Source organism: Notamacropus eugenii, chromosome 2, assembly GCF_028372415.1.
Source record: "Notamacropus eugenii isolate mMacEug1 chromosome 2, mMacEug1.pri_v2, whole genome shotgun sequence".
Classification (NCBI taxonomy): domain Eukaryota; kingdom Metazoa; phylum Chordata; class Mammalia; order Diprotodontia; family Macropodidae; genus Notamacropus; species Notamacropus eugenii.
This window is the reverse complement of record NC_092873.1, coordinates 119,380,258-119,401,714: the sequence shown is the minus strand read 5'-3', so window position 1 is coordinate 119,401,714 and position 21,457 is coordinate 119,380,258. Positions and strand designations below refer to the sequence as shown.

The 21,457-nt window shown below is 39.0% G+C and overlaps 1 pseudogene; it reads left to right on the top strand.

Annotated features, from left to right (window-relative positions):
- The first annotated feature begins 2,815 nt into the window (after window positions 1-2,815).
- On the top strand, window positions 2,816-21,434 carry LOC140526328 (glutathione S-transferase-like; annotated as a pseudogene).
- The last annotated feature ends 23 nt before the right edge of the window (window positions 21,435-21,457 follow it).

Sequence of the window (21,457 nt, the reverse complement as noted above, 5' to 3'; positions counted from 1 at the left end):
AAATAATAAACAGAGGGAAGGCACTAGAAATGAGAGGTTGGGAATGGTGTCATATAGAACGTGGGATTTTAGTTGAGGGAAGGAAGTCAGGGAAGTCAATGGTTGACATGCAGGAGGGAGAGTGTTCCAGATACAGGGGGCATTAGAGAAAATGTCCAGAACCTAGAATTGGAGTGTCTTATCTGTAGAACAGTTAGGAGGCTAGGGTCACTGAATCCAAGAGTGTGTAGAAGGGGTAAGGCATAAGACAACAGGAAAGGTAGGAGGGGGGCTAGGTTATGAATGGCTTTGAATACCAAACAGAACATTTTGTATGGATTCCCTTCTTTTTCTGTTGTGAGAGGGCATATGTTTTATTATATTCTCTGAGACTGTTATTGACTTTTCTAGGGGTCAGTAAAGTACAGCCCCTGGGTGAAATCTGTTATTTAAAAATGTAAAAATATTTCTTAGTTTTGTAGGCAGTAGGCAAGTGGTCAGTGGCAAGAATGAAGATTACTGAGACAACAGAGCTGAGTGGGCGATCTATGGGAGAAAGTGGGATGGAATGAAATTATTTGTGCATATAGAGGTATTTGCCTTTCAAGGAGAAAGTGCTCCTCTACATATAATACAGGGATAAAGGAAATATTGGTGGAAAGGATCTGGGTAATGGGAAAGGATCTGGCAACAAAAGGAAGCTCTCCTTGAATGACCTCAATTTTTTCAGTGAATTATGAAAAAAATTTCTCAGCTGATGGGGCAGAGGGAAGCCATCTGATGCTTGAGGCTTGAGGAATAGGTTTGGGAAAACAACTGGGAATTGGATGGTGAACTGATTAGGGGAGATATAAAAAAATTACCTTGTTACAGTAAGGTCCCAATTGAGACCATAGAACAAAAATTTATAGTGGACCAAGGCAGCATAGTTTCATGACTTTTTTTCCAGTTGCTTTAGGAGTATGTGAATGGGAGTGAAGGCAGTGGATGGTAGGAATAATCCAAGGCTGAAACTTAGCAAGGCTTTATTGGCAATAGTTTAAGTGGAATAAGAGAACTAGAGAGAAGAGGGCAGTGTACAGCTGAACTGCTTGGCCAGGAGGTCAAGATGGCAAAGAGAGGAGAGTATAACCACAGCAGGGTGAAGACATGGAAAAGAACAGAAGGTTAGAGAGATTGAACATCAAAATGAGCATGAAGGACAAGACTGCAAGGCAGAAGGAGAAGTGGGATGATGACAGATTGTGATCAGGTAGGGGAATTTCAGTTGAGGCTAATGTTCATAATATATATAAAAGTGGCTTTGGCAAGGACAGTAGTCTGGGATTCTGATGTTCTGTTTAATCAGATGCTTTGACTTATAAATAATTGCCATAGATGAAGGAAGACAGGAATTTGGAGGCAGTGACAGAAATGCAGAGATGAGGTTGCCACCGCTGCCCTCTCCCTTCCAATGTTGCTCAGTGGTTTCTGGAGGGTTTTCAAAGCTTTAATATGTTTTTTAAATGGCCTATATACCATCTGCCAAAACTGTGATAGAAATTACTCTTCCCAACTTAAATATCTAGGAGGCTAGGAGAGTTATTTTGAAGGAGGGGATTGATCATTATTAAAAAAAATTTTTTGGCAGTAGATCAAGGATCCCTTGTTCACTGGCTGAGCCTGGCTGTAACCAAAGTAACTGAAAATGGTGCTAACTCCAGGAACGTTGCCTAGACAGGCAAGAATGCTAACACTTTCTTTGACGAAGGAGCCCCAATCCCAGCCCCAGGTGAAAACTCCCACAACTTTAGAAATAGGGTAAAGAATCAGAGAGGCACAGACAATAGCAGAGAACTGAACTGTTAAAGGTATTCCAACTGAGACATTACTCTGGGAGCTCCTAGTTTTTCAGGGATTATTCCTATTCTCATTGGCAGCATGGGCATCTATGTAAAATTGTATCTCTTTAGGTATGGGGTTACTTCCCTTGCTACTTTGAAATGAACTTTTAGGCCAAGGTAACAACATACATTTTATTGGAATGGATTTCTACACTGGAAAGGAAATGAGGCATGGTATATAGATAAAAAAAACCACTTCAGTCTCAGGAAGAACTAGCTTCTAATCCTGCGTCTGACATCTACTGGCTGTGTGACCCTGGGCAAGTTGCTTCAACTCTGTGTCCCCGGCAACTCTCAGACTAAAAACTCCAGAACAAGGGCAGATCTGCTACTAGTAAAGGGAATTTCCTTACCAGAGAGCTGACTACATAAAGGAAAGCACATGTCCATACCACTTATTTTGTTGGACCTAACTGAAAACTTTTCTATTTGATTTATGATTTCTGGGTATTGATAATGCATTCCCTAGAGGAAGGCTTGAGTTATATCTGTTAATAGGAAAAGCCCCAAATAACACGTGGAGTAAAAAGTAAATTATATAGGATCCATTATACCCACACCTGGATGTCCAACTTTTATATAATGATAAAAATTATCCTAGTAGACATTCCTTATACAATGAAAGAAACTCCATCTTTACATTTCAAATATCCACCCTGGACCAGGTTAAGCTGATCAGTTCCTACTCACCAAAGTCCCAAATGCATTTCAATCAGTTAAACAGACCGAGGCTAGCTGCCTTCAGCCCATATTTGGGGAAAATGGGAGGTCTGAATCCTGCCTTCCACATGATTCTCCTCCCTCTTCTCCCCGCCCCCATCTGCCCTCTGAATCATTGGCCCCAGAGTCTGGGCTTTCCTCTTGTAGTCAGTGGAGCCAGGAGTACTAAAAGGACGGTCCTGGTCAGATAGTTTGTTCTCTCTTGTTTTTCAGAAAACCAGGAACTGAAAATCATGGCTGCGAAGCCCAAACTCTATTACTTCGATGGCAGAGGCAGAATGGAATCGGTGCGCTGGCTGCTGGCAGCTGCGGGGGTGGAGGTACGGCTTCGTTTGTTACAGTTACTCTTTTCCTTCGGACTCATGAGTATTTATTTACTAGGGAAGTCACAGGGAACGCACTGAATGACTCCCTCCAGAAAGGGGTCCAGTCACTGTCACCTATATCTTTCGTTCTTTTTCTTAATAGTGAACTGAGACTCGGGAGCAGCTTGAAAGTCACGTTTATCTTGATACTTAGTATCGCCTAAAAGTGGAAACAGAGTCTGGTAGAAAGGTCACTGCCCGTGGATTCAGCAGACTTGGGTCGAAGTCCTGGTGATAACACCAGCTAGCTAGACACCTTTAGGCAAACCTTGCATCTCTGAGACTCAGTTTCACCCTTTGTAAAATGTAGGAGTTGGATTAGATCATCTCTGAAATCTCTTCTACTTGAACATTCTGTGATTCTACAATCTTTGCCTATATTGTAACAACTCTTTTTTTATATTTACGTTTTCAACATTCATTTCCACAAAATTTTGAGTTCCAAATTTTCTCCCCATTTCTCCCCTCCCCCCACCCCAAAACGCCAAGCATTCTAATTACCCCTATCACCAATCTGCCCTCCCTTCTAACATCCCTCCCTTCCCTTATCCCCATCTTCTCTTTTGTCCTGTAGGGCAAGATAACTTTCTATACCCCATTACCTGTGTTTCTTATTTCCTAGTTGCATGCAAGAACAATACTTAACAGTTGTTCCTAAAACTTTGAGTTCCAACTTTTCCTCCTCCCTCCCTCCCCACTCATCCCCATTGGGAAGGCAAGCAATTCAATATAGGCCATATCTGTGTAGTTCTGCAAATGACTTCCATAACGGTTGTGTTGTGTAAGACTAACTATATTTCCCTCCATCCTATCCTGCCCCCCATTGTTTCTATTCTCTCTTTTGATCCTGTCCTTCCCCAAGAGTGTTAACTTCTAATTGCTCCCTCCTCCCATTGCCCTCCCTTCCATCATCCCCCCCACCCTGCTTATCCCTTTCTCCCCCACTTTCCTGTATTGTAAAATAGGTTTTCATATCAACATGAGTGTACATTTTATGTGATGAGAGAAAGCTTCATGTTTTTTCTCTCACCTTCCCCCTTTTTCCCTCCACTGAAAAGTCTTTAACTTGCCTCTTTTATGAGAGATAATTTGCCCCATTCCATTTCTCTCTTTCTCCTCCCAATATATTTCTCTCTCACTACTTAATTTCATTTTTTTAAAGATACGATCCCATCCAATTCAACTCACCCTGTGCTCTGTGTGTGTGTGTGTGTGTGTGTGTGCGTGCGTAATCCCACCAACTACCCAAACACTGAAAAAAGTTTCAAGAGTTACAAATATTGTCTTTCCACGTAGGAATACAGTTCAACTTTAGTAAGTCCCTTATAATTTCTCTTTGCTGTTTACCTGTTCATGCTTTTCTTGATTCTTGTGTTTGAAAGTCAAGTTTTCTTTTCAGCTCTGGTCTTTTCATCAAAAATGCTTCAAAGTCCTCTATTTCATTGAAAGACCATTTTTTTCCCCTGAAGTATTATACTCAGTTTTGCTGGGTAGGTGATTCTTGGTTTTAGTCCTAGTTCCTTTGACTTCTGGAATATCATATTCCAAGGCCTTTGATCCCTTAATGTAGAAGCTGCTAGATGTTGTGATATCCTGATTGTATTTCCACAATACTTGAATTGTTTCTTTCTAGCTGTTTGCAATATTTTCTCCTTGACCTGGGAGATCTGGAATTTTGTTACAATATTCCTAGGAGTTTCTCTTTTTGGATCTCTTTCAGGAGGTGATCTGTGGATTCTTTCAATATTTATTTTGCCCTCTGGTTTTAGAATATCAGGGCAGTTTTCCTTGATTATTTCATGAAAGATGATGTCTAGGCTCTTTTTTTGATCATGGCTTTCAGGTAGTCCCATAATTTTTAAATTGTCTCTCCTGGATCTATTTTCCAGGTCAGTTGTTTTTCCAATGAGATACTTCACATTTTCTTCTATTTTTTCATTCTTTTGGTTTTGTTCTGTGATTTCTTGGTTTCTCATAAAGTCATTAGCTTCCATCTGTTCCATTCTAATTTTTAAAGAACTATTTTCTTCAGTAAGCTTTTGAACCTCCTTTTCCATTTGGCTAATTCTGCTTTTGAAAGCATTCTTCTCCTCATTGGCTTTTTGAACCTCTTTTGCCAGGTGAGTTAGCCTATTTTTTAGAAGTATTATTTTCTTCAGCATTTTTTTGGGTCTCCTTTAGCAAGCTGTTGACTTGCTTTTCATGATTTTCTTGCATCTCTCTCATTTCTCTTTCCAATTTTTCCTCCACCTCTCTTACTTGATTTTCAAAATCCTTTTTGAGCTCTTCCATGGCCTGAGACCACTGAATATTTATTTTGGATGTTTGGGATACAGAAGCCTTGACTTTTATGTCTTTCTCTGATGGTACACATTGTTCTTCCTCATCTGAAAGGATGGGAGAAGATATTTGTTCACCAAGAAAGTAACCTTGTACATATAGTCTTATTTTTTTTCCCTTTTTTGGGCATTTTCCCAACCAGTTACTTGACTTTTGGGTCCTTTGTCAAGAATAGAGTATACTCTGGGAATCTGTAAGATCTCAGTTCCTCCAAGGTGGCACAATCAAGCGTGTACACTGGTCTGGGAGCATGCAGAGATTTTTGTGCCCAGAATCTTGGCAGTGCTTCCTTTCCCCAGCCACCTGGCCTCCAGTTCCGCAAGGCCAGCACTGGGGGCTGAGATTCAGATAAGCTGCATGGGCAGGGCTACCATTCAGTGTAAGATAAAGATCAGCTGCCTCAGGGCCTCTACACAGGACTGAGGCAAGAATGGGCTGCTCAGTGCCCCCAGGGGTTTTACAGTCCAACAATGGATGCAGCCTGCTGTAGGGGTCACATTGGGAACTGCTGCTGCCTGCTTGATGTGGCCTCTGGGGCCACTGCCTAAGGCCGGAGCTATGGGAAGGCTCTTCTCCCTTCCCAGCCAGCTGAAAAATCCCTGTCACTGACCTTTGGCGCCAGTGGGTTGAGGGATCTGCGAACTGCTGCTACTGTGACTGGCAATTTGCTGCTACTGTGACTGGAGATTCCGCCCAGAGCCACGCCACGCGGCCAAGGCTGGGCTGGGTTCTGCTTCACGTCTGGTGGAGACATTTCCCATGGGCCTTTCAGGTCACTCTGGCCTAGAAATCTCCTCCACTCTGTTGTTCTCCACTTCTGCTGCTCCAGAATTTGTTCAAAGTCCCTCTCTACAGGTATTTTATGGCTGTGTGGGGAGACCCAGCATATGTGTGTCTTTCTATTCTGCCATCTTGGCTCTGCCTTATTGTAACAACTCTTAAAAAAAGTTTTCTGTGCTTTTTAACAGAAAGAATGATACTAGTTCTGATTAATTTCCCTAACAGACAATTTTTGAGAATTGACCAAGGAACCAGGAAGTTGTGTTAGTTTCTGAAGAGATTTAAACAATCTTCATTTTTGTGGACTTTTTTTTTTTAACAGATTCAGTCAGGATTGGGAAAAGTTCAGATTCATCATTTAAAAGGTGTTCCTAAAGTCTTTGCTAAGTTTCTAAACTTTTAAACATTAATAATTTAGATTGATATGGTAGAAAAAGTTTGTAATAATTTTTCAGGGGGTAATGAGTGATTTTTCTCCCTCCTCTTTTATACTGATAAATCACTTCACCTCTTAGTTTCCTCTCCTGCCAGATGAGGAGATTAGAGGGGATAACCTCCAGTGTCCCTTCCAGCTCTGCCTGCTTCTTAGGAGATCTGAGGACTTTCAGTTCTACTAATCATAGGACTCTGCTCTGTCACAGGATTGAAAATACAACTACTTTGTGGACATATGTGTAATGTGGTTACTGTAAACTTGAACAAACTTCTTTTTAAATACTGAAAAGTTCTTTCTATTGTACCAACAACCTAGGTTAGACATAAAGGTCTGCAGAGGTTTTAAGAGAACCCTGGGTGGTTACACATATTAGGTTAGCATGAAATGAGTATATTATTGTTATTCTAAATGAATAAAATTTAAAAATGGATTTACAATTAAGATGTATTAAAATTTAGCTGTTTTGATATCTATATTACAAATATCAATAGATAGAAGCCACATAAACAGAAGCTCTTTGGGTAGGTCAAAAATATTTCATCAAGAATGTGAAGGGGAATTCTGAGAATATAAAGTCTAAGAAGTGTTGGATGAGAGCATCGTAGAATCAAAGATGTAAAGCTGGAAGTCCAAGGTCCTTATTTTTGCAGAGGAGGAAACTGAAGCCCAGACAAGTTAAATGACTTATCCAGGGTTACCCAGCTAGCAAATATGTACCTGAATCAGGATTTGAACTTAGGTCTTTGTGACTCCTAGTCTTATGATACCCCCTAACAGTCTTAGGTGATCTCTAAGGTCCCTTCCAGTGTTAACAATTTATGATTTCATTGCTGATGCCCTGGTGTGTCCTTCTCCTCTCTAGTATGAAGAAATGCTTTTCAAAACAGCTGAAGATTTTGAGAATTTAATTAAGGGTGAGTTCAGAGCCTTGCTGTTGTTCTGTACTGCTCCATGAAGATCAGATTAACTGCCATTGCCTTGTCTGGAATGATACAGAGAAACTCTCTAGGATCCCTCCTAGCCCTGAAGTCCTCTGATGCTACAATTGTGAAAAAGTATGTTATAAATCATAGCACAGATGGGGAATTACATGGAACAGTAGACAAGTGTGCTTCTCTGTACCTCGTAGGTAGGGTTTGAATTTCAAAACAAACACATCAGGGAAGAAAGTAAAGTTTTTTTCCTCATGAAACAAAGGGCCCCAGCCTTCTGTAGAGGAATGTGGTAGAAGTAAAGAGTGATGAGATTTAAGACAGAAAGATTAGGTTGCAATTGGATCATGTGATTCCATGAATTTGAGGAAAGACTTGACAATTGGGAGTTATTGGAGGGTTTTTTTGTAGAAATAATTTCATCATTGCTGTGTGTCCTTACTGTTTCTTTGAATATAAAATGGGGATGATGATATAGTATCTGCTTCCCAGAGTAGTGAGGATCAAATGAAATAATATTTTTAAAAACCCTTACTGGCACATAGTAGGCACTTCATAAATGCTTATTTCCTTTTTTTTTTTCCAGAAATAGGTTCCCCCTCCCCATCCTCTTAGAAAGCAAAACTTTTCCCTCTGAAGCAGAGCCCTAGCTCTCTATAAACTGTCTTTACTTAAGGCAGCTAGTTGGTGCAGTGGATAGCCTGCTGCACCTGGAGTCAGGAACACCAGATTTGGAATCTTCCCTGAAACCCTTGCTCTGTGATCTTTGTGCCCAGTGATCCTGAGGAAGTCACTAAACTTTCAGTCTCAATTTGCACATAACTAAATGGTTCAGGGCTGTTGTGAGAGTCAAATGAGATAATATATGCAATGCAAAATTCTTTACAAACTAAAAATGCTGGTGGGACCCCAGGAGTCAGGAAATAGCAATGTTGTGACACTGAGTAAGGAGAATGAGGGGAGAGCAGACTTGACGTAGCTCAAGAAGGAGAATGAACAACATGGCAGCCCTAGGAGTTATAATGAACCAAGTAAAACTTTAAGCCTTACACAAAGTTCTTTCTTCATAATAACATATTCAAGTACTATTAATCCCATATTATACATGAGAAAACTAAGACTCTGACAAGTGAATTCACCATAGCAACACAGCTAGTAAGTGGCAGTGATCCAAACCCAGATCACCTGCTTTTAAATCTAGTGCTCACCATACTATATACTAAATTACTGTGACCTAAAGAGTACCAGGAAGTTCCCATCTAACCTCTGCTGTAGAGTAGCTCTCATATCTGAAATTCTTTGGGGGCAGTAAATATTAATCTCTTCAGATATATTTCTTGTAAAAAGTAAGCACCAAGATAATGTTTGCTAACACTAGGGTATGAATTAGCTTTCATTTATTACATAAACATTTATTAAATCATTAGCATTTGAGGAGCTCTGAGTTAAGTAGTTCAAGAAAATATAAGGATAAATAAAACAGGGTCCTGCCCTCTAGAATTTTATAATCTATTTGAGATGGAAATCTCTGAGATCTTTTATAGCTCTCAACTTAGGATCCTATATTCCTACATTTTACCCCCAAAAAGTACATATATAATATTAAAACAAGACTAGAACCTGGTATATGAGAGCAGTAGAAAGTACTGTGATATAAGAGGATCAGAGAAGATTGCATGGAGGAAGTGGTGTGTGAGTTGGATCTCCCAGGATGGGTAGGAGGCCAATAGAAGGAGATAGCAGGGAAAGGCATTCCAGGAATAAGGCAGAGAAGTCTGTCTATAGAGCTTGGCCAGAAATCCATGTTAGCATAATGAAGAGATGTCATATTCCTGGCCAGTTCCCTTAAGTGAAGTAGAAACCAGATTAGAATGTCATTGGGAAATGTTTCAGAAAATAAATAAAAATACAACATAAATAATGTTAATTTGTGGTTTTCTAAGTCAATATGTAGCCCAAAGGGATGCCTTTCTAGGTGGCATAGTGGATAGAGTGCCAGCCCTGTCATAAGGTAGATTCCTCTTCTTAAGTTCAAATCTAGTGTCAGACACTTCCTAGCTGTGTGAGCTTCCAGGGTTAACCTTGTTTACCTCAGTTTCCTCATCTGTAAAATGAGCTGAAGAATAGCAGCTCTCTTTGTGGTGGCCAAAAACTGGAAAACCCTAAAAGGGGTCACAAAGAATTGGACATGACAGAAAATGAAAAAAGAGATAGAGACTACAACGAGTAAGAACCAGGGGCAAAGTAGCTATGTGAAGCATGGATGGAGCCAGTCTGCTATAAGAGACTCTTGAGGCACTCACCAATTTTATCAAGAGAGGCCCAGATCAAGAGTTCAGAATTGAAAGGGTTAAGTTTTTAAGGCATCTCCTCTGGGTCAGTGAACAAAGGGAGTTGAGCTGGCTAGAAGAAGGATGGAAAGTAACTGTGATGGGATACAAGACTGGAAAGATTATAGAGGTCATGGAAGAGTTTCAATATTTTTAGTCTTACGATAATTCTTTAACAGATTTTTAAAAATTACAATAAAATCCATACTTTGTCAAATGTTAGTAAGTACTCTGATTACCACAAAAGCCTCTAGAGAAATAAATCTGATATGTTACTACACAAGCACAGTATTACCATCTTATGGTACCAAAAGGACTAAGTTTTAGAACCAGCAAATAAATTTTAGCTTAGTGAAAATCATCCATTTCTTCAAATCTTACTTATAAAACTTCAACAGAAAATAATCAGATTAAATCTTTTATTTACTTACAAAATAAGCATCCAATGAATCAAAGGTATGCGGAAATTTGGTTTCATATGAGTCCCCAAATTATTTTTTCAGGTATTTCCTTCCACTTCTTAGTCATTAGGTGCACAGGTTTAAACATTATAGTCATACAAATACAAAATAAACACAATGTATGTCAGTCAGCAAAGCTATAAATGTCCTATTGATTATTTATAAAAGGGATAAAATGTAACTGAAAACCTGATTAACGAGTTAATCATTACTATCCAAAAGCATAAATATGCTATTTTGTGGTACTGCTTTATCTCTGTAAAATCGCAAATATAGCTCCTATATTCACAACAGCTATTAATGCAAAAATAGTGTATAATGAAAAGTTATGGCCATCTTATTAAATAAACATCCTTAGGTTTGTCTGCTAACTGCTCAAAAAAACTGAAGAATTTCCAATACCTAGTTTGCTTATTATTTATCACTTTTAAACAGAAGTATTAATGTGTTACATGCAAAAGTTACATTACGAAGTTGGAATTATGGGATTTTTTTGTGCAAAGAAGTAACTTGATAATTGTCATCCTTCCAAAAGACTAGAAAAGACAGATTGGAAAAGACAGAGACTCAAGGGATGGAGATCAATGAGAAACATATTGCCATAATCTAGATGGAAGCTGATGAGAACTAGGGTATGGCAGTAGGAGCTGGAGAGAAGATGGATCATTCTGTCAACAAGCATTTATTAAGTATTTACTGTGCACCAGATACTATCTAAGACATGACAAAGATGAAAAAATGAAAGTCTTTTCCCTCAGTAAGCTTACATTCTTTAAAAGACATAAAAGCTATACTTTAAACTATACAAATATAATAATTTATGTGGCACATTAAGGGCAACAAAGCTCTTAATAAATCTAATCCTTACAACAACCCTGCATACTCAGCCCTATTATGACCCCCTATTTTACAGATGAGGAAGCTGGTGCTAGTAAGTTAAGTGATCTGCCCAGGGCCACATAGCTAGCAAGTATCTCAGTTAGGATTTGAAATCTGGTCTTCCTAATTCCAAGGCCAGGACACTGTCCATTGTGTCACCTATGTGAGTAAACGTAGGGGAAGGGAATAAATATGTATTATACAGGTCTTGTAACCTTGGTGGGCCTCAGTTTCCTCCACTGTAAAATGAGAGAGTTGAATTAGAAGACCTCTAGGTTCCACTCTGGTTCCAGCACTATGACCATACTCCAACGAAGGGGAGTAAACTTGAATTTCTTTCTGTTTTCAGATGGAAACCTAATGTATCAACAAGTGCCAATGGTTGAAATGGATGGAATGTACATAGTACAAACTAGAGCCATCTTGAAATACATAGCTGCCAAATACAACTTGTATGGGAAGGACCTGAAGGAGAGAGCATTGTACAGTAATCATTGCCTGTTTATAATAGAACACTGAAGCCACCTTTTTCATTTTAGCAAATTTCTTCTTAACAATTGAGATTGACAACTGATTTGTCCTGAGTCACATGGCCAGTAGAGTTCAGAGGCAAGACTTGAACCCAGGAAGTCCTGACTCCAAGGCTTGCTATTTATTCATTACAACCTCTGTCTCAGAATGAAATTGTGTTGAACAGTTATCTTCTTTACTGTTATGAAAACAATAATGCTCTCATCAGCATGTTAGAAATGTGTAAAACTTTTTTTACTTCCTTTCCCCATCTGAGATGTTCTTGGACTATTGTTGGCCTTTTAGTGGGATCTCTCAGGTGGGAGCATTAAAGTAGTAGGAGATCAAAGAAGAAACAAAATCTCTAACTTTGCAGTGGACAGCTGAATATAAGGTAATGATATTGACTTTTGTAGACTACTTATTGGTCAGTTAATCAGTAAATATTTATTAAGTATCTCCTATGTGCCAGGCATGTGCTATGCTCATTGATACAAAAAAGGCAAAAAACAGTCTCTGCTCTCAAAGAGCTTATATTCTAATGGACTCCTTATGGAATACATTCCCACTAATCTTTTTAGGCCCATTTGCAATGGGCTGGCCCATCCACAGATATACCTAGGTGAGTTGCTCAGGAGAGAAAAAATAGTGACATGGAATTAAAAAAAAAATTCCAATAATAATTTTAAAATAATTTTTATTGATTTGAAAAAGCATGTGTTCAAAACCAATAAATATCTTCACTAATTAACTCAGTGAAAGTGAAGTTGTTTTAAAAATTATGTTTATTTGCTCATCATAGACAAGCCATGTTGTATAATGGAAAGTAACCTATATTGAATGAATCATCAATAAGCATTTCTTAAGCACCTACTCTGTGTTAGGTCCGGTTCTAGGCTATGGGAATATAAAAACAAAGAAGGGAAATATTGAAACAATTTTTATTCTCAAGGAATTTTTTTGTGTTTTGGAGTGAGAAAGAACTGGATTCCAGCCCAGGCTTGGACACTACCTGTTTCACCCTGGAAAGACTATTTAACTTCTCAGTGTCCCCCTAAAAGTGGGGTGACAGGTGACTTGTCAATTTGTAGAGGTGAGGGAGTCGCCCATGCTGATGAATCATAGGTGCAGACAAAACCACAAAACCAATACAACTCATAGTGAATTATGCTTCACAGTGGTGATCGTGAGATTATGAGCTCCTCGAAGTCGGGGCTGTATTTTGTCTCTTTTTGTATCCCCAACATTAACATAGTCCCTGCTACATAATAGGTGCTTAACAAATGTTGATTGGTTGATTAGTTTTGCATGTTTGTCTAAACCAAGAGAAAATGTCCTTAAAAAGAGAGGTTGATGTTTTTAAAGCCCCAAATCAAGCTTTTTTCCATTTTAAAGAAGGTCCTGGCTGCCAATATGTAGATGGACTTTTTCCATTTCTGTGCCTTAACACATCTATGTTTGATTAGGCAGTATTCTTATCCTTATGATTTTGATTTAAGTATTTTGATAACTATATTTTATTTAATTGGTTTCCTTTATAATCTTAGGTATTTTGTTTTATGCATTTAAAAATATTATTCTGAGAAAGGATACATAGGCTTAACTAGATTGCTAATGAGGTTTATAACACTCTTGGAATAGAAGAATTAGGGGAAAAGTAGAAAGTGTTCAACATAATAGGATCACAGATGTAGAACTGAAAGTAACCTTAGAAATCATCTAGTCCAACATCCTTTTTTTACAAATGAGGAAACTGAGGTTCAAAGGCGTCAGTTATCCTATTCAATTTGAATTGCCAGTGATGACTGCTTTTGAAACCAATAGATCTGTTTTAAGAAAGAGACAACAATTTTAAACTAATTCCTTTTCTGTAGCTAGATCTGTTCTGCAAGGCAGGTCAAGCATTCAAGGTTTCTCCAAGAAGTCTTTGGTCAAGTCCCTGGTAGCTCAAATGTTACAATTTTAGCCTGACTTAGGATTTCACTGGCAGAGGGAATTCTAGTAGGGAAACCCTTTCTAACAAGACAAGTCACTCATAACTGTAACTCTTAGAGATTTATGTCACTTGTCTAGACTCATACAGCCAGTATGTGTCTTTGATGGGACCTGAACATGAGTCACCTAATTCTAAGGCTTGTTCCATAATGAGGAGTTCTTAACCTGGAGTACATGAACTTCATTTTTTTTTTTAAATTTGATAACCATACTTCAACATAATTGGTTTTCTTTGTAATTCTGTGTGTTTTATTTTACACTTCCAAAACATTATTCTGAGAAAGGGTGCATAGGATTAACCAGAAAGGGTCAAAAAGAGGTTTATGACACATAAAGGACTAAGGATCCCCGCTTTTTACTTCTCCATGATGAATCTTAAAGTCTATACTATAGTGATGAATTAATAGCTTACATATGACATCTTTCTTTGGCATGTCATAACAATACTTTATGCTCTTAAAAGTATGTTCAAGGGCAAGATTTCATTTTATCTTGACCTTTATTCTGCAAGGTAGACAGAATTATGATTCCCATTGTATGAGATCACTAAGTCCCAGGGAGAAGAAATGGCCCAAAGTCATTGGACTATTTTATACCAGCACTGGGATTGGAATTCATGTTTTCAGAGAATCTCAGAATTTTAGAACCAAACTATATCTCAGCAATCATCTCACCCATCTAGATTTTCAAAATCTGAGCCAATGTTCCTTCTATAGTTCCAATGGGCTCATCAAAAGTAATGTTTCTTCCCTTTCACTCTGGACAGGTCTTATTGGTGTTGGCAAAGGTGAATTGAGAAATAGGTCTTTTGTTCCAACAAAGAGGTCCTGGGACCGAAAAAAATGTGTTTTCTTCTCATTTTCACTTTTTAAGACTCCCAGCTTCCTTCAGGGTTCAGTTCATGGGCCACTTCCCGTTGGAAATGTTTCCTAATTTTCTTAGCACTTCTCTCCCCTTTACCAAGTTTTCCTTATATATCCCCCAAGGACACTGTAAGCTTCTCAAGAGGAGGGACCGTTTCTTTTATGTGTTTGTATCCTCAGGCCTACCACAGGATCTTATACATACTTCACATAGCTGCCAAAGAAGAGACACTGTATGTTGAGTTGGAAGATCTATGCTCAGATCTCACCTCTGATGCATACTACTTATGTGACCTTTTGTCATTACCCTGTTTCTCTGTTTCCTTATCTGTAAAATGGGGGTGGGTTGGATTAGTTGCCTTTTGAGGTCCCTTCTAAACCTACATCTGTGATCCCATGTTGTTGTTGCTCAGTCATTTCAGTTGTATCCAACTCTTTGTGACCACATTTGAGGTTCCCTTGGCAAAGATACTGGAGTGGTTTGCCATTTCCTTCTCCAGTTCATTTGACAGATGAGGAAACTGAGGCAAAGAGACTTGCCCAAGGTCATACAGATAATAAGTGAGTGAGGCTGAATTTGAACTCAGGTCTTCCTGACTCCAGGCCTGTCACTCCATCCACTGAGACACCTACCTGCCCTATGACTTGAGTTCAAATCTCACCTTTGATGCATACTGCTTGTGTGATTTTTGACTACTCTGGTCCTTAGTTTCCTTACCTTTAAAATGAGGTGGTCAGGCTAGTTCACTTTTGAGGTCCCTTCCAACTCTTTGTCCATGATCCTGTGATTTAAGTTCAAAACTCATGTTGAGATTTACTATTTGTATGACCCTGGAAAAATCACTAAACATCCCTGAATCTCATTTTTCTCATCTGTAAAGTGAGGAGTATATTTAGTGGCTACTGAAGTATCTCTTGTTCCAAAACTATTATCCTATATTTTTAAAACAGGTATAACCATATGTTAAAAAAATAAAAAACTTCTGCAGAGTGACCAACAAGATCCCAAATCAGACATTTCTCTGGTCCCCACTAATTCTCAAGCCCCCTCTCCAAAGAGTAACTATGTGCCAGATGTTGAGTAATACTGTTAAATCTACAGAAGCAAGTAAGATGCTGAAAAAAGTAATTGCTTTATGAGTGAACACTGGGCAACCCTAATCCTTAGAACATCCACTGAGCACCCAACGTTGAACTATAAGCCATCATGCTTCTTGGGCATACAAAGCAATCCATGGGCTTGTGCCTTGGACCTGCACAAGGACTCCTCCTGCTGCAGACACTCTTAGCACACATCCCACCTCCAGTTTACTCCAGTCACAAAGTTTCCAACATGACTGAAGTGACTGAACGTCAATAACAGGAAGACCAAGTTCAAACCTTGACCCTAACACCTACTAGCTGTGAGACCATAGGCAAGTCATTCTCTGAACCTCAGTTTTCTCAGTTCTAAAATAGGGCTAATACCTGTAGCACCTAGCTTATAGTGATGAGAGGCTTAAATGAAATAATGTAGGCAAAATGATTTACAAATCATAAAGCCTTTTCTATATCAGTCATTATTAAATGTTTTTTTCAGTCATTTCACCTAGTAATTATATTTTTAATCATGCCATTTTTCTTTTCTAGTATTGACATGTATGTGGAAGGGATGAGGGACCTGAATGACATGATTATGTACTTCCCATTTTCTTTGCCTGAAGAAAAACAAAAGAATTTCAACTACATCATTGAGAGAGCCACTGAAAGGTTCTTCCCAGTGTACGAGAAGGTATGGACGATACGATGCCTGGATAGTCAGTGAAATTACACGCACCTTCTCTATTTCATTCTGAGAAAATACATCACAATGCAGAAGCATTGGAGGCCCCACGGTACGGAAGGATGACTACTGGTGCTGTAGACAGAGGATCTAAGTTCAGATCCTGCCTCTGATACGTTTTACCTGTGGACATATGGGCACATGACTTACTAACCCTGGACCTCAGTTTCCTAAGCTTTACGAAGAAACACAGCACTATATAGTGGCTAGAATGCTGGACTTGGTGTCAGGAAGACCTTGGTTCAAATAATACCTGAAACACTTACCAGTTGTGGGACCCTGGGCAAGTCACTGGTCCTATCTGGGTCTCAGTTTCTTCATTGTAAAATGAGGAAGCTTGACTTAATGACCCCTAAGATCGCTTCTAGCTCATAATCTATGATCCTATGAATTCATAGAGTTGGAAATAGGGGAAAATAAAATAGGCAGCCCCCTAGAACTCAGCATCAGGAGAATTCAAAAAGGGCACTTAATATTAATTTTTAATGTTGAAAAATTTATATGGCTAGAACTGGCCCTGATCTCCCTGAATTCTTATGTATCTTTGTAGACTGGTAAATGAGGGAAGGGCTGGTGGCTAAGCTCCATGTGTTCTTTCCATAAAAATGGAAACTTTGAACTTTTATACAAAGTTGGTACATCCCTTTGGGATCGAAGACTTACTAAATCATTTAGTACACATGTGTATTAATTACATCAAAAGATCCACTGGCATCAAGCATTTATTAATGAGTCAGATGCATAGCAGGGACTGGGCTCAGCCCTGAGGATACAAAGGCAAAATCAAATAGACACTGCCTTCAAGGAGCTTGTATTCTTATACCTAAAGTGCATATGTGTGTGTGGGGGACAAGAGGGGCATGGGTATGTATATACACACATAAATGAGTACAATGTAATTTGGGGGGAAGACATTCCTAAATGTGGGGAGGGGCCGTCTGGAAGGTCAGGAGGTGATTTTTGAGATGACCTTTGAAGGAAACTTGGGACTCTAGGAAGGTTTAGGTAAAGAGTGAGTGCATTCTGGCATGGGGGCCAAACTGCCAACATATGTAGTCAGGACTTGGGATGCCTCGTGTGAGGAACAGGAAGAAGGCCAGTTTGTCTGGACTTTAGACTGTGTGAATGTGAATATTGTGAAATGAAAGATGAAAGGGTAGGTTGCTGTTAGGTTAGGAAAAGCTTTAAATCCTATAGTGACAGCATCTTACACTTCTCAAGTGCTTTATGATTATCAAATAGTTTACAAGCTTGATTTTACTTGATCCTCACAACAGCCCTGTTAGGGGAGCAATGCGAGTATCATGCCCACTTTATGGATGGTGAAATGGAGTCTCAGAGAAGTCCAGTGACTTGCCCAAGGTCACCCAGTAACTGGCAAAGCTAGCAGGATAATCAAGGTCCTTCTGATTCCCAGTTGAGAATTTCATCCATAAGACATCTGTTCTAAGTTATTAGGCTGTGAGTTTACAGATCATAATTTCACTGAAATGTGGATCTGACATCCAGGTTCCAATTCTAGCGCTGCCATTTTTTATTTGTGTAGGTTGAGGAAATCATTTCAACTTCATTGGGCTCCTTGTCTTCACCTGAAAAATAAGCTAGTTGGACTAGGTGATCTCCAGGTTCCTTGTACAACTCAGTCCTATATGTTATTCAGTCAATGAAGTGACTGTTTTGCACAAGTATTCATTGTACTTTAAGCATATGTACTGTGCATTTTGTTTGTCTACGTACGTTGTGGTATCCTTCTCCTGGGATGTTGTTACAAGTGCCTTGATGACAGAGATTAGATTTTTTTTGCCTTTTTTATCCCAATTACCTTACCCAGTGCTATGCATTGTTATTGTTCAGTAGTTTCCAGTTTCATCTGACTTCTCATGACCCCATTTGGGATTTTCCTGGCAGAGATACTGGAGTAGTTTTACCATTTTCTTCTTCAGCTCATTTTACAGATGAGAAAACTGAGTGAAACAGGGTTAAGTGACTTGCCCAGGGTCACAGAGCTAGTAAGTCTGAGGTTGGATTTGAACTCCAGAAGATGAGTCTTCTTCACTCCAGGCCTGGCATTCTATCCACTGTGCCACCTGGGTGCCGTGCATGTAGGAAGTGTTTAATGAATGTGTGTTCAGTTGTTGAATAATGTCTGAAACAGAAAAATCTGTTGTACCAGACTTGTTTCACAATTGTTGTATTGTCAAAAAACACAAATGTTGCATTGTTATCTTTGTCATTGTGGAGAAGAGATTTATCCACAGGTCTGTCAGTTTCCATATGTGGTGACAGATAATTCACAGACCCCATCATAGGTGAAAACATTTTAAAATATTTTGAGTTTTGGTCTTTGGTGAAAAAAAAATGTTTTATCTTCCTTCTGAGACAACTCTGAAATAACCCTTTCTATAGCTTGTTTGTGTGAAGTGGTTTACATCTTGTTTCCTCCATTAGACCAGTATCCATGAGAGAGGGGGACCTTTTTTTTGGCTTACTTTATATGCTTACTACTTATCACAGACCCTAGTACACAGAAGGTGTTTAATAAATGCTTCTTTCCTGAATACCTAACAAGGTAAAAATAAAATTGCTCTCTAGCTTCTTCTACCCTATATTTTCTTCAGTGTATTTTGGCTCTTTCCATTATCACACCTAATATTCCCATACATTCTTTCCCTTCTCTCCTTGTCACTAATCCTACAGGCATTGAAAGATCATGGGAAAAATTATCTTGTGGGCAACCAGTTGAGCTGGGCAGATGTACAGTTGCTTGAAGTCATCCTAATGGCTGAGGAACTCAAATCTGGCATTCTCTGCATTCCCTAAGCTTCAGGTAATTCCATCAAAAGTGGTCACCATTTATCTTCTGCATAACCATTGCTTTACATGTTGTCTTCCCCTTCAGCTGTCAGCTCCTTGAGGCAGGGATGGTGTTTGTTTTTTCTTTTTATCTCTAGAATTTAGTGTAGTGCCTAGAGCAGCACAATGGATGATTAATACATGCTTGCTAATTACTTGACTTAAAGATATGGATTTCTCTTGTGTGGTTCCTTTCTCTACTGACCCTAACTCTATTTATCTCCCAAAGCCTCCTTCAAAGATGGTCTTCATGAAATGCTGTGGCCCAAAACTGTCATCAGTTGTTGAGCACCCTTCTGGTGATGAGTCTTAATGAATTTGGCTGAATGTGTTTTCAAATGGTGGGCAAAAAGCCCAAGGCCAGACCCAAAGCTCCAAGTCTTTCCAGCTTGGTGGGACCAACTAAAACTTTCATTTTAATAGTATAGCTTCTGAGTATTGGTCTTCTCTGCACCACTCTGAGCAAACAGAGGAGGCTTTTCATGTTAGACACATTAGAACAAGGCCCTAAATTGTATAAATTCCTCAATGCATTCACTAATAAATCAAGAGTTATCACCTATTATGCACAAAATACTGTGCTAAACCCTGGGAGTAGAGGTAGGGAAATAAAAAAATGAATGTCATGATCTTTGCCCTCCATGGGCTTACAACCTATCAAATTTTGCTAAAGCTTTCCTTTTTGATTTCCTATGTAGCTGTTTTTATTGTGGGCAGGGGTGGTTTGAGGCCACCATTCATTGGTGTAGGGAAATCCTATTGGACAAACTCAACTGATCAATGAAAATCAACCTATAACTCTGTAGCTTAAAGTCACAGTAGAATGTCTGGGAGTAATAAGAAGTTGTATGACTTGCTCTGAGTCATGCAGCTAGTATGTGTTAGAGGCAAGACATGCATTCTTTGAATATGGAAGCTAATTGGTGCTCCATCTACTAACTCAAGTTGCCACTTCCAATTTGGCTTTCAACAAATCTATACAAATAATTTAGGAAAAAAACCTATGTGGGATATACATTTTGAAAAGAGAAGGCTGTTCCTTCATGGATTACGTAACTAAAAAGTGGGCCTTATCCATTTGTGGAACAGGGAATTCCTGAGGACTTTCAGTTCCACATAGGGTAAAAATGCTTGCCACAGCTTTCTCCCAGGATGAAACAATTTCCACAGGGTCCTGGCAAGAACAACCTTGGGGCCCTGCTCCAGTGTGCAAGGCTAATTACTTCATTTACAGTTGGTGCCATTGTTTTCTTCATTTTAGGAGTTCAAAGCGAGAGTCAGCAAGCTTCCCAATATCCAGAAATTCCTTCAGCCTGGTAGCCCAAGAAAGCCTCCAATAGATGATGCAAGCTTAGAAGCTAGAAAGAAGGCATTCAAGATTGATAAAAGCTGGTGTCTTAAACACATGGGCTGAATATGCACAAGAAAAGAGTTCTAAACAGCAAAATTAACATTTTAATTTCCAACTCCAGTCATGCCCCCCCATAGTTGGATGTGCTCTTGTGGCAAACCTTGGTTCAATAACTAGCAAATTTGATTCCTCTCTAGAGAGCTTATTGTAAATCAGAAAACCTAATCTTTACATTGCTTATTATAAAACTTCATTCAATTAGAACCTCACCTTATTCAGGGTTGTAGAATCATACATTATGTTCTCACTTTTATTCCAAATTTAATAAACAGTTCATTTTAAAGCCAGAAGAGATCTTAGAGGTTGTTGAGTGTAACAGCACCCTCCATACCCTCCTACCAGTGCTTTTGATTGGAACATTAATTGAGGCCCAGAGTAAAGTGAAGTATTCCAAGGTCACACAGAAATAGCAAGTGGTAGAAGAGGATTCAAGTTCAGGTCAACTCTAAAATATGGATAGTAATAGTACTTCTCAGAATTGTTGTGAGAATCAAATGAGATATTTGTAAAGTGCTTGGCATAGTGCCTGGCACACAGGAGGTACTCGAGAAATACCTGTTCCCATTCCATTGTTATATTACCTCCCCTCCAATGAATCCAAAATTTTCTGCCTTTCTCCCTTTGGGAGAAAGTTATAAATCATGAGTGAATAAGATGATTTCAGTACAGATTTGACCTTTCACCCCCTATCCTGATGCTCTTAAGGATCCTAAACAAAAGAAGAAACATTCATTTACATTCACTCCACAAGATTTAGTCAGGAAAGTAGTCTGATAATATCTCTGAGATACTTTCAATTTCAAAAAGTGGCTGTTTAACTCCCAGTTAACTAGAAAATTCAATAAAAGAAAATGCCCTTTCTCTCTGTCACATTACTTTATCATGGTTTTACTTGTGT